Below are 17,544 nucleotides of genomic sequence, written 5' to 3' on the forward strand. Positions count from 1 at the left end.
ATTATTTTTGAGGAATGTTAAACTTAATACATTACATTTCCAGCTGGATTTTTTTGTCCTAAAACCTAAACAATGTAAGTTACTCAATTACATGTTACTGAATTAAAATATTTAATATTCTTATTAAAAATTCCAGCTAAATCATTAAATGCTAATTATGAATTTCACTTGTCCAGGTTTTTTCAGTTTATATGGCATGCAAAATGTAGATGATAATCCTTTTTAGTGCAACTATAATAAGTACTAATGAATATTATTTCATATGATTAAGTTGTAATGATTACTTTAAAAATTGGCTGAATGGCATGCAATATAACATTCTTTTGCTGTTCCTTTTTCCATGCTTTTCATTTCCTTTAATCATCTTTTCATACATTTATAAAGAAATAAAAGAATGGAACAACATATAAGTACATACACTGTAAATAGACTGACGCTCCATAAATGCAATATACTATTATTATGCTGTAGTTGCTGTTGAGGTAAAAAACTGACTGTAAATTACAGTTTTCCATCGCAGCTTTCAATGAAAGCTGTATGCATTATGTGAGCTTAATGGTCAAGAAGCCTTCTCCTCATACAGAGGTCTTTTTTTTTTAACAAATGACCAGCAAAACAATGTCAAACATAAGAGATGTATCCAAAGATGCAATGATATCATAGGTGGAATTATTTATCTGGAAGAGAGAATTTAGGTTTATGGTAACTATGGGTCTTAATAATCGATGTCAATTTTATTTTTGCTAAAAAAGCAAAAGAAGTTGCTTACGCCTGGAATAAGGAAATATTAAAGCATTGTGATGAAACACATAGGCTCAATTTAATAACTTTCCCTATTATAAACAATACATTCAGCATGTAGGAATTTTTATTTATAATACCACATATATATATATATATATATATATATATATATATATATATATATATATATATATATATAATGGATTTGAAGAAAGAGAAGGCAAACAGTAAAGAAATTAAAGCTGCAAGTATGTCTTATCTACCTACTGTAGTTCTACTCTGCTCACATGATTTATGATGCTAATTATGTCAGAGTGGATTGAAGGCCTAGCAATATACATGCTGTCCAAGAAATGTTTGGCAAAGCTTTATTTGTTTTGTATGCTGCAAACTCCTTACCTTCAGACAAATACAGGAAGTCCTTGCCTTACAACCACAATTGAGTTGAAAATGTTTGTTGTTAAGCAAGAAATTTGTTAAGTAGGTTTTGCCAAATTTTATGACCTTTATTGTCACAGTTCTTAGGTGAATTTGGCTTCCCCATTGACTTTGCTCATCAGACGGTCACATGACTATGGAAGATTTCAACCATCATAAATATGAGTCAGTTGCCAAGCATCCAAATTTTGGTCACATGATCATGGGGATACTGCAACTGTTATAAGTGTGAAAAACAGCCATAAGTCACTTTTTCAATACCGTTGTAACTTTTAAGAGTTACTAAATGAATTGTTGCAAGTCGAGGACTACCTGTATCAAATTTTTATCTTAAATACAAAAAGCCAAGACATAAACAAACAAGTTAAGAAAGTGCTGTCATTCCCTCATATATGCATGCACATATGACTCAGCCTGAATTATGAATAAAGCACAGAGACATATTCCAGGGTATTATGGGCATTATAGGAGCGGCAACTGGAATAACTAGCCCTGCCATTACTGGGTACAGTGTAAGAAAATCCAGCTATCCAGAAGCATGTATATATTGTTAATACATGTTTTAAATATGTTGTCTGCTACTTTTGTGCCAGAATTCAACTGAAGCCAAATTTCTCCGTGTTATACGTTACTTGGAAGTCATAAATGATAAATCAAGGCATTTTCAAACTGTCTGGAACACCAGCTAGATCTGCAATTGAATGGAGTCATTTTTTATTTAAATTCCATCTGAATGGCTTGTGTCAGTTCTTAAATGAAACAGGAAAAAAATGGAAAGGAATACTGCTGGATTGTGTATCAAGTATGAGAAATGAATCCAATGCAGTTTTAAACTTTTAACTTAGAGGCGTCACTTTAATTGTAAGCAATTTTACTAAAGTACCATATGTAGAATGGGTTTATATACTATATGTATCTTCTAGCTGGTGGGTTAGTGGACTGGAGGCAGCTGAGGTTTATGAATGTGATTTGTTTATCCAATGGTTGTTCAACTTGTCCTCGACTTACAATTGTTTTAGGACCATTCATACTCAGCAACTCCTGGGAACGAATACTTTATGGACGTAAATAACTTCTGGCTGCTGTAAAACAACTTGCTGGTTGCCTTTAGTCACATGACCACATTTTGAGTGCTTGGCATCCTATTTGCATTTATTACAGGTTGCCAAGTGTCCTTTGATCATGTGATCATCTTTGCAGTCTTCTCTGCTGGCTTCCCCAGAAAGTCCACAGGGAATGTCAGGGGAAAAATGCCCTGGGGAAATCTGAGATCAATGGACCGTGGCTGATTCCCTTCCGCATATCTTTTGAGATATTGAGAAAAAAATAAAAGTCTTTAAAAGTATTCTAATTAATAAACAAACTTTAATAATAAAATAAAAAGTAAATGAAACAGAAATAACTAATGGTTACATTTTGATAATGAAAGCTACGTCTGCCAAGCTGGCAGCCAAACAAAGAAGAAAGGAATTTTGGAATGTGTAAACGCATGCGCAATAAATCACTTTCAGATAAGAACTTTTTGTTTTATGACCTGCGCAATAAAGCTTTCTTAGTTTAACTCTTGAGTGTCAGTTTAGGCAGTTCAGGCCTAGCAAACTTTTTAACATCGTGACAGGGAAGCTGGCAGGAAAGGTTCCAAGTGGAAGGGACATTGGATTTGGGGTCCATTCCCTCAGTGCGCTGAGGGATTTTCTCTCCCCTTTATGCAGGGAGGGAAATCCTGTCACATGATGGAGGAAGGGACCTTAAACCTGGTGAAAACACTAGTGAATGACAGCATCCTGAGCCTTTCAGAATGCTCAGATTCGTTATCGTTTTCCCTTCTGGAGAAAACCATTGATTTTGCTTGTCTGAAAATCTGGACAAACAGACCTCAAATCTGGCAAAACCGCTAACAAACGCCAATATTTAAATAGTATATAGTTCAATTTTGTTCAAGACTCAAAGCATTGCGTTTACTAGTGTTTTCCCCTCACAAATGGATTCTAAACATTTCAGAAAGATGGCATTTGTTAGTGTCCTGAGACTTCAAATTTGGTGAAAATACTAGCAAATGCTATCGTGCTCATGACTATTCTTCCTGGTGGGTAGATAGAGGGTCCAGGCCTCCTGGGTTTGATGCCCCACCACCTGGAAGGCCCAGGCCCTTTCCCAGCACTGCATTTAACAACTGCAATGAGAGAACTGGGATTGCAGTCTTTAAGAGAAGCAGGCACATAGCATATTTCTTAACTGCCACTTCGCTCAATGACTGATATTTTGGGCCAACTGATGGTCATAACTGGAGTTTGTGACGACTCCATCTGTGTCTGATCATTGGAAGAATGGTATTTCTGTTCTCTTATACAAAGGGAAAGGTAACAACAATTTGCCTGACAAAGTGTTTGGAAGAATTCTTGTTGAGGGAGTATAGATGCTAGAAGATGGCAATGAACAAAATTGTAGTAGTAGAAACAATCTGTAGTAAAAGTACATGCAACCAGATTTTTATTCTTCAGCAAATAATTTATTTAAAAGGAGGTTTCCTAAAAGTGTGGAAAAGGGGCATACTAATGAATGGGGTTGAACTAGGTAAAAATAAAGATGAATGTTGATTATTTAATGTCATAACATCAGTATATAATGAAAGCAAAGCATGAATAAAAATAACTATTCATTAATTACTGATTCACCATCAAGAAGAGACAAACATAAGGGATACATGATGCCCTCTCAACTGTTTAATATGTTTATGGATAAATGCATACAAATGTATTAACATATATTTGAAAATAAGGTATGCTTATGGTTGGTAGGTGTTGATAGGGGAATGTCTATGAATTTCTATATGTAAACAATGCCATGATGTTGGTTGAAAATCCAAATGATTTGCAATGTATATTAAATTCAATAAAGCAATGAATATTGATGTGAAAATTAATGCATTAAAAATCAATGTAATTCTGTTTAATATGGCAAGTGAATAATTGAAAATCATACATAATGATACAAAATTAGACCAAGTACAGAAGTTTGAATATTTTCATAGTATTCAAGAGAAAATTAATGAAGTAGATCAAATGCAAATAGAATCATAGTATGTAATATATGATATGTTATGAGAAACAAATGTTTGATGAAAAAAGCAAAATGGCTATGTATAAACATGTTATTCTATGCACTCTCTTGTAAAAGTTGGGTATATTCGGAGAATATTGGGAACGGATTGATTTAAAAGTATATGTGGTAACAGGAGAGGATTATAAAGGAATGTTGAAAAAGGAATGACCAATATAAAAAAATAAGTACTGGTACTTTGGTCATGCAAACAAATTATATGAGGAATACATGGATTGAAACAAAGGGAAGGATGTTTAAATTGCAAATTAATCACGTTCTATCAAGTTTTAACTGAAGTTTCAGGATATTAATAACTCCCAACTCTAATAATAATTACAGATATTGTTCATTTAATTTAGTCTTATCTATTTCCATGGCAATATTTTCTAAACACCAAAGTAAATTAACTTTTTAAAAAATATGTTTTGTAAATACCATTTTGAGTAATTGAAGGAATCTGGGTCAGATCAAAAGGCTATTGTCTAATAATAACATTTCCCTTTCTACCACTTCTTTTCCAGAACATGTTAGCATCTCTTCAGAAGAGGAAAAACGGCACCTTAACATCATGGAAACTGCTAATTGTTTAGTCATTTGCAGATGTCTCCCTATCATATACATATGTTTTTTTCATTCTATGGAAAGCCAATATTCAACTAGCATTTTAAGACTTTAATTAGAATGTTGGCATCTAATTTAATGGAAGAACTGGATTGGGCTTCTCTGCAATCCAGTACTTATTTTAATATATAAGTAAGTTCCACTGAATTCAATCTGTTTTATCTTTGGTAAACAATTTATGGTATTGCTATCCAGGCCAAGCCCTTGCAAGCATTCTCAATATCTTTTCATGCAAAAACCTTTAGTGAAATATATATGCAATGGCTACAAATGCAATCTGATCTCCACCACTATACAGAAATTACCAATTGTACCACTGCACTTTAATGTTTAAATGTAAAATGTATTTAATGTAAAATTAAATTTTAGTTAATATTTAGTTTTTCACCAATTCTCCAATTTTATTGATAATTCTTAAAATGGCTTACGATACTTTAAAATCCCTAATGCAGAATGCAATACATTCTAAAAATGTAGAAAGTGAAACAGTAAAACTTCAGACCCCAGCTCATATTTTCACCATAAATATAATTATGGTCTTTAAAATAAAAGATAAAAATACCCTCAAGTTGATCTTCATTCCTGATGGACACAACATGCAGTTTTCTTGGCAATAGCATGGAAATATATTCTCCAGAGATGGTTTCTGATTCTGATAAATTAACTTGCAGCCATCATATTCTTTGACAGTGTCCAATCCAATGTCTAACCAGGATGAGACCAGCAGACAAGTTTGGCCAGATTTGCATTTCTGGCATTGCATTTAATCACCTTATGACAAACACTGCCACCATTCTTCACTATTTGTGTAACTGTCAGCTGCTGGCACACTGTCAAAGGAAGCAAGCAAATTGGAAAAATGATTTGAGTTTGAGAGCTCTGATTTAAAAGTTTTAAATAATTTAAATAATTGGAGTCTATGATGGTCTATGGTTTTGGTTATCATTCATAAACAAACAATGATTTTTCCTTTTAAGAATTCCTAAGTGTCATTCTTCAGTAACCTCATAAGAATCAACAATGTACAGTATAGATACAGGGATACCTTTAAATATCAAATTTCTGAACAGGACAATTGTCTTTTGTCATATGTTGAGAAAACTGTTAGCAATTAACTACCAGTAACAATTTTATACATAGTATGAAGAAATCAACTGTATAGCATTTAAATAAAGTGGCTGAAATCAGTGTGTCAAATAGACTTTTATTCTGACATTACTGTTAACTGCAGTAAGGCAATTAAATGTAGTCTCTGACCGAATTTCTTATTGAAACTAGGCATATTGGTCTTAAAGGTTTATTAACCAAAAATTGAATTTCCAGATTTTTTACAATTTCCAAGCGTTATTTTTGGCATTATCATCCATCATAAATGTTACATAATTCATGGCTTTCTTCCCACTTGTTTTTCCAATTACCTTATCAAATTCAGCAAGATTCACAACAATTTGGAATATAAATTGTCCTAGGTCCCCCAAGTGGCAATACTAATTTTTCAAAAATATTTGAAATAATGTTTTAAACAAATCATTTTTACTATTGATCAACATTACATGTCAACTGTCCCTAGAAGCTAGAGGCAGGGTGGCTGGAGACAGAGATGGAAATAGTTACAAAATAAACTTCAATCAAAGCATTACTTGTTTCTATTTTGAACCACTGAAATAAAAATTTCTGCAATAATCTACTGTAAATATTTAAAGGATCAGGGGTGAGGAGACTTGTGGAACTAAAATATTTCAATATCTTCATCTGTTGATGAAGCAATTTAATATACAACACTTCGATATTTTTCTAGTACTGTGTAAGATCAGTAATTTACTAAATAAAAGTCCAGCATATTGTAACAAGAGTAGCAGTTACAGGGAGAAAATTGTGTATCAAAGATTAAAAATACTAAAAATAAAATAAAAAATACTACAATAGTAAAAATATTACAATTTACTGCTAAGTTATAGATATTCATAACTGGAGAACAAAGCAAATTACCCAAAGCAAATTAATCAACAAGAAATAGGACAACGGGTCTAAAAATACCTCTTAGTTTAATTTTATTAACAGAATAAAGTTTTTCAGCCCTCTCCCCCCTCTGTTCCAATCATTGGCTCTCAAGATATTCAAGAAGCTGCATTGGAAGACAATACATAATAGCTAATCCATTTTTCAATTTATATAACACAATTTGTGTGGAGAATAGTTTCTCTTTCTTTATACTTCATGCTGAAAAACACTATATGAAGACTTCATGGGTCCCATTTCTCTTAAATATATCTTACTTTTAACTTTCATTCTTAATTCACATTTACAAAATGCAAAATACTGCCATGTAGAGAAAATAAATTTTCTTGGATAGTAAATTCTAAATCTCTGTTGTACGTGTGGGTAAGTATATTAAGCAATTAATATGCACATTTCTTTGACAAATGTAAAACGCAAGCAGTATCTGAAGGGTTGAAACCTCTTATTTTTATTATAATTCTATACTCATTAGTATTGAGTAATTGATCAACAATGTAACAAATTGACTAACTCAGCTGGGAATGAATGAGAAAATGTAAAGTTTTATACTTGAATATAACACAAATTTGGGATCTTATCTTTATTACCATGTAATATTCCTGTTCTTAGCCTGCCATACTTATCAATATTTTCTTGCATTAAGTAATTGACACAAGGATGGAAGTAAACATTGTTACTTTTTAAAAAAATTGCCACCTTTATATATAACTTTCGCTTTGATCTATGAGTCTATAGATAGGGCATTAGTACTTACCTGATACGCCTCTTCTCATAGTGGGGGAGGAGTATCCAGGACGGGTTGACCTTATCCTCTCATTGATTGGGCTGAGTCAGATAAGCTCTTTGGGCCACGCCCTGGTCACCAAGTACCACCCAGTTATCGGCGAAGAACCTTATCCGACTCTCTGGTTCATCCACTCCAGACTTTATCTTAGTTTCAACCTTTATTTATTTCTTCAACAGAATAGCTCAACCATCAAAAATAATGCTCATGATACATAACCATATCAGGGAGGGGCTGGATACTCCTCCCCCAGTATGAGAAGAGGCGTATCAGGTAAGTACCAACGCCCTTTCTCCATAGTGAGGGGAGGAGTATCCAGGATGGGACGCACCAAAGCCTACATGTCCCTAGGGAGGGTTACCCATGTTAAGAGCTCGCACAAACCTTATGCCTGGTGAGGCGTCACCTCCGCCCTGCGCACAGCCTGCAACACCCTACGCCCGAATGAAGCCTCTGCAGTAGCAAAGGATCCCAGTTTGTAGTTCCTCACGAATGGTGAGGGGAAAGACCACGTAGCTGCCTTACAGATCTCAGTCAATGAGGCTTGGGTAGCCCAGGCCGTTGAGGTGGCCGCACTTCGTGTGGAATGCGCTATAATAGAGCTCGGTGTTTGCAGACCCTGTGCTTGGTTGGCAGTAACAATACAGGCTCATAACCACCTGCCTATGATGGTGGATGTCACCTTGTTCCCCAGGGATCCCGGCTGGAAAGAGACAAACAGGGCTTCAGACTTCCTGTTCGACCGGGTTCTTCTGAGGTAAATCCTCAGAGCCCTCCTTACATCTAGGGTGTGCCACTTCCTCTCTAAACGGGTGAGAGGGGTCTGGGCAGAAATTGGGCAATATCAATTCCTGCGAGCGATGGAAGCAGGAGCACACCTTAGGGATGAAGGAGAGGTTCAACCTTAGTACCACCCTGTCCTGGTGGAACACGCAGAGATCCTCTCTGGCCAACCGAGCCTGTAGTTCGGATATCCACCTGGCTGAGGTGATGGCCACCAGAAGGCCACTTTAAGAGTCAAAAACTTAAGAGACAGTTCACAAGGGTTCGAAAGGAGGGCCTGTCAGAGCATCCAACACCTTATGCAAGTCCCAGGATGGGTATCTGTGTACCGTAGGTGGCTTAAGATTGGATGCCCCCTTGAGGAATCGCCTGACCATAGGATGGTGAGTCAAGGTCTGAGACCTACCGCACAAAAGTAACAATGAGTCCGCCTCCACCCCCTCGAAAGGGCTTATTCTGCTGCCTGCCCCTCTGCTGTCTATCTGGGTATCTCTGCCTGGATGAAAAACCTCCCTGGTACTGCCTGGGGCCCGAGTACCCAAACTCCAACCCCCTGAAGGAATCCTGACCCCGGAAGGAGGACCCGAAATCCTGCCCCCGGGAGTTGGGGCATCTAGGGTATGGCGCCGCCCTGAAGTTGGACTTCTTGTGAATGGTGGGGAGCACCTTCCGCTTGTCCTTGTTCTCTACCAGGAATGGGTCGAGGGCTGCTCCAAAGAGGGATTCTCCTGTGAAGGGGGCCGATGCCAGGTGCCATTTGTGGTGTATTTTCACTTGCCACTGCTTCAGCCAAAGCAGCCTGCGAGATGCCACAGATGAGGCAATCGCCCTGGAGGCATAACTGGCTGCAGCTAAGGTAGCATCTGAGGAGAATTGGGTGGCAGCCACTAGCTTGTTGATGTCTTGGTGGGCCCTGCCATCCGAAGTGGGGATTCGCTGCTGCGGGTCTTGTAGCCACAGCAGAGCAGAAGGTTGAAGAAGGAGGCGGTGGTGACTGCTCACTGCCCAGGCCACTGCTTGATGTGTCCTCTGTAAGATGAGGTCAGCTTTTTTGTCTTCCGCCTTCAGGACATCTTCTGGTTCCCCTGGCATGTTAGTAGGCGTATGCAGGGCCGTGACAGGTGTGTCGATGGTGGGTTGCGAAAGACCCACCTCTTTCAACTGTCTGGCCGGGCTCAACCGTAGTTTATCCTTTTCCTCCTGACAGTCCTTTTTTAAATTGTATTATTATTTCGGGGTATTTTAATGACTAATTTAATTTTATTATTATTAATGTAATGTATTTTTAATTATTACCTCCTCCATGCATGTATGTATATGTATGTATATGTGTGTATTTTTATGTTTATATGTATGTATGTATATTTTATTGTACGCCGCCCCGAGTCCCTTGCGGAGAGGGTGCGGCTAACAAATTAAATTTCTATTCTATTCTATGTCCCTGTCCACGTTGAAGAAGGTCTTGTCCGTGGAAATGGGCATGGGGCCTGCCGTGGGAGAGGCCCATTGCCACTTGATCATGTCTAGGAAAGACTTGGGTGTGGGCCTCGATGACCTGCTCCTCGAAAATGTTTTCCGCTGAAAACCCCTAGGGTTATACCGGGGCTTCTGTTGGCCTGTTACCAAGCTTGGCAGATGTCTTGGCCTTGAACAGAAGGGATTTGTACAAAGAGGGCTGGAACAATCCGGAGAAGGTAGGTTTGGGAGGAGGCATGCCTTCGTCCTCAGAGAGTCTATCCTCTCTGATTTCGCCCTCTTTGGAATCCGAATCGCTGTCCCCCTGGGAGGAGGCAGGTGATTCTGGAAATTCTTCCTCCTGAGTCTCTATCCCTTCCGAGACCCTAGGCACGAGGGGCTGCCTGGGTTTGCATCTGTGGCTGCTGAAAGGTTGCTGCCATGCACTGCTGGAAGGCCCGCATCATCATATCCTGGAAGTTGGGTATCCCTGATGTTGGTGGTATTCCTGCCTCTGTGCCAGCAGGTGTGGATGGGAAGGGGTGTGGCGAGGGTCCCACTGCTGTGGGGCGTGGGGGTGATTGCCATCCTTGTGCAGCCCCCCAGGTGCCCGAGGTATCAAAGGGAATCCTCACCCGTGTTCCCCATCTGCAGTCCTGCCAAGAAAAAGAATCCCTGGAAATCCTTCCCCAGGTTCCTGGCCCTCTTGCTGCTGGCCTTGTGGCAAATGTGCTCCAAGGCTCAGTGCCTCAGCCTTTCGTATTTGGAGCCAGACTTTGGGGGCTTGGAGCTGCAACCTGCCTCTTTGCCCCCCTTGGAGGAGACATGCTTTCTCTTTACCTTTGTCTTGCCTCCTCCTCTTCCCTTAGCAGCCTCTGTAGCAGTCTCTGACCTGGTTAGCTGCTCCTCCGCTCATCCGGTGGGGCTGCTGGCTGGAGGCTTGAGTCCTGCCGGCATCCTCTGTGCTGCTGGGCGCTGCCATCTTGGATCATGTGGTTCCAAAATGGCCACCGGCTCCAAATTCAAAACGTTCCTCTCCCTAGGAACACGTGGAAGCCGCTTGTGCCTTTGGGGCTGCCGTGCAGCTTCCACTGCCACTGGAGAGCTCTCTCTCTTACTTCCTCCGCACTCTTCCGAGCTTTGCGAGCTCCTGTGGGCTGCTATCTCTTTCCAGCACTCGCAGGCAGGTGCGGGCGCTCCACTGCATTTAAAAATGCCACGGTTCACTGCTCGACCCCCTGGGGGGAGCGGCGGAACGCTCCACAGCGCCGGCTGAGCCTCTCTGACGTGACTGCCTTCCCGGGGCTTTCAGGGGAGCATCCCCTCGCCCACAGTTTTGATTAGTGCTCTAGGTCTCTCTTGCTGCGCATGTTCTCTCTCTCTCTCTTCCTGGCCAGGGAATCAGTCAAGAGCCAGTTACTCACTCAGGCAGGGAGGCAGCGAATGCAATCAAGTAAACAGTGAGTTCAATTCTTTCTTTAAAATTTTCCAGGAGCTTGGGATGATCACAGCCACCCGTTGAGAGGCTGAGTCGATAACTGGGTGGTACCTGGTGACCAGGGCGTGGCCCAAAGAGCTTATCTGACTCAGCCCAATCAATGAGAGTACAAGGTCAACCCATCCTGAATACTCCTCCCCTCACTATGGAGAATAAACAGTTTAGTAAAACTATTTTTATTCATTTGTCTGAACAACACAAAATTAACATGCAAAATTGAACTATATACTATTTTTAAATTCCTATAATATTCTCTACTGTAAATATTAACAAATTTCTATCAAAACTAGTTAACAAATGTACAAATTGGCCTTTAAACATTTGCTGCTGATTAACTCATACAACATTTAATTTTATTACACAGAATACTGATATTCATTGCCATTTGCTTTATGATGGTCCTGTTTACATCATTTTCAGAGATTTATTAGTGAGCCACCAAATCCGAACCTTGAAGGGTTCTTGTTTAGGCACTCAATTATATGACTTCTTTTATGTCAATAACCAAAGAGGCTTTGAAAACCATCCATTTATAAAAATCAATTGGCCTGCTATTAGCAAATTCTAAAAGTCAGATTTTCTACATTTTACAGAGCCAAAAATTAACTTAAAAGTCATTAGGTAAATAAAAGGTAGGGGGTTAACTCCCCTTGAGATTAAATAATTGGGTAATCAAAACCAATTATAGAAATGCTATTTTATAAACACCATTATTATTTAAAAGCAATACTAGAATACTTAAATTTTCACAGCTACTACCTTAAAAAGGACACCATAACTCAGTCAGATGTATGCTTTTATGAAACTGGTCAAATATTTGTATCAGTTGCAGTCTGTCTGAGATTATAAAGAAACTATAAACCTGAGATTCTACTCTAGGTAAAATTCTGCTCTGGAATCTGATACAGTTCCATTATATGATCCAGGAGACTCTCCATTTGAAATACTGTATTGTAGGACATGATACCTCTGGAACAACTGATAAGGTTCATTTTTGTAGAAAATCCTGTTCTATAAAAATTTATTCTTGACTTGTACTGAACATGTGTTCATGACAATGTGCAACACCATTGGAAAGTTTTTTAGATGTCTTATTCACAAACAAAAGTTCCAGACTAAGGTTAAACTTGTAGATTCCATGAAATAAAACAGTTAAGAATAAATTTCATCTTCACTTATGCCAGAGGACGGTTCATACTAGAGCAAATGTCTGCCTGGACCATAGGGTTAAAAGAGTAATTTTCCTTCTACAATAAGCCTGCTTGAGTCATTACTATTTTTTAAAAATGAAAAAGTTATATTCATCAAACCTAATGAACTGTTCCACACATCACCCTATGCCATAATTCACAATGGTTAATTAATCTACTGTAATAGTTTATTAAATAAACAATGGTTAAACAAAACATGGTTTAGGATGTTGTCCAACCCAGATCAGTGCTTTTTGAATGACACTAGCCATCCAAATTAAGGTTTCTTAAACTTTTCTAAAGAACAATTGTGAAGTTTATTAGTACCAAACATCCTTTTCTTAATACTTTTTCATTAAATTCGTTATATTGGGAGAAGTTTTCAATTTTTCTCATTCTAGTCTTTGTCATATGAATACACCACCAATACCAAAAATAATTTATTAAACTTGTTTGACAGAAATATACATTTATTCTCATCTACTAAATTGAGACTTAAAGATCAAAACAGAGCCAAATCATGTTTCGGCTTCAGTGGTTTTGTTGCTGTTATTAAAACATAAAAAGCACCAAATCCAAAATAATAAACCTTTTCTATTTTTTTACAATGGAATCTAAAGGCACTTTGAAGAGTCCAAATATATTCAAGTAAAAGCACTTATGATGTGAGATTTTATTTCATGAAACAAACTTTGGTCCCTGTTATTCTTCAAGATGATACACCTGGTACAAGAGGCATTGTTCCTTGTCCCATATTAATTGAAATATTTTTAAGGAAAAATATTCCAGAATACAAATAATTAAATGTATAGGAATTGGGGAAAGAAGCAAAGAAAATCGGCACTGGAAGCGATTCTGGAAGCTGCCCATAACTGAAAGAAATGCTGTATGGCTACTTGGGGAGAACACTTAAAAAGATGTGTTAAGCTTGGTAATGAGACAGCACCTAAATAAACACAGTATTAAGTCTCACCAGCCAAACTATCAGCAACTATCTAGACAGGAATTTAGGAGACCATAAATCAGATACAGTACACCTTGTCCCTCTTGAAGCTAAGAGAGGGCAAAGAGGAGAACCAAGACACTATAATTACATATAAGTACAATTAGATGTCAGATTCATGCAAGATGGGCAGCTAAATAAATATATGAATATATATTTATATATCATGAAGATACTTCCAATTCTGCGCGGGAAAAAACCCGAACAACCAAAGACGTACGTACGCGCGCACGCGCGCACACACACACACACACACATGTATGTATGTATGTATGTATGTATGTATATATCTGCAGCTATGGCCTTTTTATCTAGACTTTCAACTATATTCTGCTATTCACTTCTGAACTTTTACTACATGGGAAGAACTACATTGGGTTATGCAGTTTCTCTTTTATTCCATCTGAGAAGATAGGTGGGATTCTTTTCAATATATTTTTTGCATCGCTTAGGTAGAAGAATAATGGCTATTATAGCATGCAGAGTGAGATAAGAGTGATATTTGTAGGTTTGCATAAAACTTAAATCTTTGATACAATTAATATTACGAGTTCTCATGTCTACACAAAGATCCTGATGGTTCAGTCATTAAATATGATTTAAATAAGTAAATTCACCTGTAGCTTGCTAAACAGAATGAACATAAATAATTTATACAACTTTTCCTGTATATAATGCCTTAAGCAGAAAGCAAACCCAATGAAATGTCCACAAACCAAATTTCAAAATAAACTGCATGAAAATATTTTTCAAATTTTAAACACTTTGACTAATTTGTAAAATTCCTATTGCTCTAAACTGCAGTCCTTATTAATACAGTACTAACCAAAAGAGGAAGTTTAATATAAAGTTTAATGGAAGATAACTGAAAGCACTTATTCTTACAACTTTAAGTTTCCCTTCATACTCTGGGTTTTTACAGCTGTCTTTGCTATGTAGGCATTCTTGAAAAGTGTTACTATGCAACATGAAAACTATAAGGAAGCTGTGCTTAAAGGGATTTCAGTCCTCCCAAATAGATTTTTCACTCAAAATTCCTCATCACCAATTTCTATCTTTCAGCTGGTTCTAGTAATGAACATTTAATTTTGCAAAACAAAAGTGCTCTTTAAGTGCAATTATAACCCCTGTGAAGGGTGCGGAAAAAACTACTGGTATTTTAAATAAACCTGAAATATATATTTTATCAAAGAATCCATTTTGGTACAGTGATTAAGACACTGGACTAGAAATTGGGACATTATGGATTCTAGTTTTCCCTTAAGCATGAAAGCTGGCTGTGGATAAGTCATTTTTTTCTCACCCCAACTCGTCTCACATGTTGTTTGTTGTGTTGGGGAAAATAGGTGGGGGAAGGAACATTACTAGAATTGTAGAATATAAGAGCAACATATAAATCTAATAAATAATTTTACTTTTAATGCTACTTTTTGACCAATGAATATTTTATGACAGTGTATTCACCAATGAATTAGAGGGGAGAGAAATAAAAGTATCTGGTTGCTAAAGTTTATTACAGAAATGTTATTTTTAACCAATGTAATTAGTTGTAACATAACTGTTCATGGCCCAGAGTGTCTGTGTCGAGACGGATGGTCATATGAATCAAAACAAACCAACCAAGTATACATTTGTTTTCATGGTTCAGTCATAAATTTGACAGCAGTTTCCCATGCATAGCCCTATTTAAAATAAATAGGAACCACTAAAAGGACAACTATGTTTTCACCCTAATTTTGTAGGGCTTTTCCTTGCTAATAAATTCAGTGGATCTTGCATAGAAAAGTTTTTGATCCCGGGGTCCATTATTTTGTTCTTTTACATATCAAGACATTTGTAGGCAGATTCTGACACTTTTTTAAAGCATCTAAGCTTGGGACAATACTCTCTCTTTCTCTCCCTCCTCTCTCTTTATATCTGAACGAAGATTTCCATTGGTTTTTGTCAATTGAGACCAAAATTTATAGGTACACACGCCTTGCCCATTTAAAATACCTTTAGCTTACTGACTATAATTATATGCTTGGCTGTATAGAATGAAAATGATAAATCTGCCCAAACTGTTGTCCAGACTTCATTCTCAATCTGTAGAAGCAAGCACACAAACCAACCAACTCCAAAAGGTACAAAGGTAAGAGTCCGCCAGGTAAATTGAAAGTTACGAGAACTTGGGGACACATCTCTTTAGCAGACAGTGGCTCAAAAGAAAAATAGCTCACTGTCTCTATGAGGTCTTTTCTCTGGTCTTTATGTTTAACTTCGGTTGGCAGTCTAGTTCCAAACCAGCCATCTCCCAAGGCTGTGATTGAAGGAAACAAGAGGAGGCTCTCTTCCCCACCCTAACCAAATTCCAAATTATCCTTGCACAATTAGAGAAAAGGGAGAGTGGCAACAAAAAAACTTCCTTCCTTCCTCTTGTTGTGTGCTAGTAACATTTACTGCTACGATTGTATTGTTTATAAAATGGACCATACACGAAATCTAGGCTGCAAATGCAAGGTGTGTCAACATCCCCAGAAGCTGTAATTGCTCCGGGGTGGTGCTGAGAGTAAACCGGCTCTTCCTTCGCGCTTTTCTCCCTCTCTCTTTCTCCCTCTCTCTTTCATTCTCTCTCTCTCCCCGCCCGTCCCATAGATCAGACGCAGCATTTGCAATCGTCCTTAGGCCGGCTTCCATGTCAAAGTGATGGTGAGGGGCGTGTTATTTCTCGTTTTCTTTTCGTGTTTAACCACAAACGTTCCTTTTAAAACCAGACCCGTTCCATTCAGCATCTTGCAAAGGAACCGAAAGCCTGTTGGCCCCGGGAAGCGGACCTGGAAAAGCAGAGGCGGCGGGGCGGAGGGAGGGAGGTTGGGGGGAATGAGTGGCGGCTGTTGCAAGGATGAGAGAGAGAGCAAGTCGCCACCACACAGCAGCGACCCAGAGCCTGAACTGCTGAGGTTTCCCTGCAGGAAAGAGAATGAAAGAGGCCTCTCCAGTGGGGCTGAGGGGGAAAGATAGGGGGCCGGAGGGAGGGTGGCTGCAAAGCCTCCCACCCCCCCATGCCCCGCACGCCGACTGATGAGGTTGTAGAGTCACCCCGGCCAAGAAACCTCTCCGCTTTTCTGAGGAGACGAGGCACACAGGCAGGGCGCCTTTTTTTTCTCTTCACAAAGCCAAGACGCCCCCAACCCGAGAGCCAATGCCGGGTACCTGCCCTTGCCGCCGTCCGCTCCGACTCCGCCGCCGCCACCGCCGCCTTACCCAACCGGGAATGACACGAGCTACCGGCGCTGGCCGCGAGTCCCCCTTCGCGAAAAGCCCGCCTTCCCGTACCTTACTGGCCCTGGCGCTTGCCCGTCAGGAGCCTCGGCACCTAGAGCGCTCTCTCATTGGCCGCCTCTCCCTTCCCGTATGTAAATAACGCCTTCTTTTCCAATCGACAATTAGCCGCCCGAGGGGAGTCCGAAGTCTCGAGTTCCCAGTCCGCCGCCCCCCCGTCACCGTGCCCTCCCTTGCTTCTGCGAAAATATTTTTTTTAAGGGTTGATCGATTGAGCCAGGCAGAGTGAAATCCCAAGCCTTGCGTCTCTTCCCCCACACCCCAGATGAACTCCGCTACTTAGCTCAACTGGCAATAGCGCCTCTACCCCCTCCCCCAATGCAATCTTCAGGGATGCCCTGGACGGGCAGCATCTTTCATTGAGTGGTGTACAAATCCCACAGGAGGCTGTGATCTGATTCTGTTGCTACTGCTTATTTCCCCCCGTTGTGGTGGTGTTCTTCCAGTTGAAGTCCTTTAACCTGAGGGTGGGTGGGCAGACCCTACCAATGAAAGCAACGTAGCGTAAACGGGATTTTACGCAAACCGTATTCTGAAGTTTATTTAAAAGGCAGGTAGAGGGCAGGCTAGTGGAGACAAATTCCCG

General features: G+C 39.2%; 1 protein-coding gene across 1 annotated transcript in view; it reads right to left on the bottom strand.

Moving 5' to 3' along the window:
• The window catches only part of FKBP5 (FKBP prolyl isomerase 5), a 50,600-nt gene extending 33,675 nt beyond the window's left edge, over positions 1-16,925 (bottom strand). Inside the window, exon 1 of the mRNA XM_081946341.1 lies at positions 16,830-16,925. The gene's annotated coding sequence lies outside the window, so the exon portion shown is untranslated. The remainder of the gene's footprint in view (positions 1-16,829) is intronic.
• Between the last annotated feature and the right edge of the window lie 619 nt (positions 16,926-17,544).

The sequence above is a fragment of the Natrix helvetica genome (genome assembly GCF_964273705.1).
Source record: "Natrix helvetica genome assembly, chromosome: 3".
Taxonomy (NCBI): Eukaryota; Metazoa; Chordata; class Lepidosauria; order Squamata; family Natricidae; genus Natrix; species Natrix helvetica.